The following is a 2,002-nucleotide window of genomic DNA, read 5'->3' on the forward strand; positions in this document are numbered from 1 at the left end:
TTGGATATCCCAAAGCAATCATTTTGGGATAAACCAAAACGCTTTGGGGACAGCAGAAGCACTGCAAGGACCCCCCCTTGCTAACCTGAGGCATCTCCAGGCTGCAAGGGCAGGGGCAGGGGGGGGCTTTCCAGCCCAGAGCTGTGTTCTGCTTCTGCCCTCCAGCCACATACAGGCATATTTGGACAGGCAGCAGATAGGGAAATGGCCAGTGAACCCTATCTCTATACCCAAGAAAGGGGACAAGAGGGAAAGTGAGCCCCACGAGTCCAAAAAGAAAAAAAAAAAAAACAAACCCCAAACCCTAAGAAAACTCCACTGTGAACACAGACCCTGCTGTGCACTCAGGGGCTGTCTGCTAGAAGGCATCAGCTCGTGATCAGTTAACGTGCCAAGGGATGATCTCCAAGACTGATGGAGAACCAGCCAAACATCCCTGGGCAACTCCTCATTGCAGCCAGAATCCCAGGCGTGTCGCACAAACCCGGGAGCAGGCGCTGCCATATCCTAGCTCCACGGGTCTGTGCCCTGCCCTGGGACTCCACCCTGCCAGGCGATGTGGTCGACTGATGCCGCCCAGCTAAAGAGGGAGACATCTCTGCCGGATGGAGAGTTTTATGGAAGAGAACACCCCGGAGTACCTGAGTAACATGGAGGGGTCCCACTTGGTCCTCAGCATACACGTCCTCATGACAGATCCCTGCAGAAAAGCACTGCTGTTAGCTCCATCTTCCATGTCTGGAAGGAGGGAAACTGAGGCACAGGAGCTGCGTGAGCAGAAAGCCTGTGTCAGAGCAGAGGAGGAGGCTGGGTCCCAAGGCAGCATCCTGCCATTGCATCAATTACGGAGCCAAGATTGGATCCACACCATGGGATGGGGAACAGGGATGACGATGTGCCTGGGGGTGACCGTTTAAATGGCAGCCACTGCAAATGAAGAGTTACAGGAAAGCAAAGGGCTGCCCTGTGGCTCTCACATCCTGCCAGGGGCTTCCAGTCTCGCTTTGGAATAAAAGCCACCTTGGCCCCCCAGAGATCTGGGCACCTGCTGTGCTGCAGGGGTTTGGGGGGAGCACAGAACCTCACCAATAAAAACCACCCCTCGAGGGATGCCAGGGTTAGGAGCCCAGCTCTGGTCCAGCTCAGGGAGCACCAGCCCTGCAGATCCAGCCCCAGGACTCGAGCCACTGGTGAGTGCCAAAAGGTCCTGACTCAGACCCTGACCCCAGGCACATGGGGCCGGAGCCAGCGAGGGAGAGCAGCGAGAAGGGGAGGAGGAGAAGAGCAGGAGGTCAGAAATCTCGGCTCAGATAAAAGCAGGGAAGGTCACGGCCAAGGCCAGAACTGAGTCATCACCCCACCGCTACCAGGGTTTCGCATCTTCTCCTCTGCTTCTTAATCATCTGTTATTTGAGGGCGAGTTTTGTTTTATTAGAAAAAAAATTAAGGCTTTTATCTGGGTGATTTGCCCTGAGGCGTGTCAGGGACAGGGAAGGAATCCAAGTTAATTATTACCTGTCAATGCAACAGCTGGAAAGTGGATGCACTGAGAAGGTCACAAGGCTGGGGACCAGGGACGGGTTTGCAGCACAAGGCAGGACCAGCTCTGGAGCGTGTTGGGAGCCAGGGCATGAGCTGGTGGAGGAGGAGCGTCTCCCAGGGACCACGACAGCAGTCCAGCCTTGCTGACCCAGCAACAAGGAGCAGCTCAAAGTAGATGTCAAAGCAACCTGCACCAAGGGCCATCAGGGAAATAGCAGAGGCATCCTTCACCAGTGGAGCCAGCGCGTCCCAGCAGAGCCCACCCGCTCCTGCAGCGAGGGGACGGAGCTGGGGTGGCCACACACAGCTCACCCTCGCCCACATCGAGGAGGCTGCTCTTTGCAATCACCCCCAAAAAGTGCTCACTCACCAGCCCCGCGGGAGACGTCAGCGGCGCGGTTATCGGTAGAGGAGAAGGAAGGGTGTGGGCCAGCCGGGCAGTCGGGGGGCTCACGGCATT

This window comes from Pterocles gutturalis, unplaced genomic scaffold (genome assembly GCF_000699245.1).
Source record: "Pterocles gutturalis isolate BGI_N339 unplaced genomic scaffold, ASM69924v1 scaffold17083, whole genome shotgun sequence".
Classification (NCBI taxonomy): domain Eukaryota; kingdom Metazoa; phylum Chordata; class Aves; order Pterocliformes; family Pteroclidae; genus Pterocles; species Pterocles gutturalis.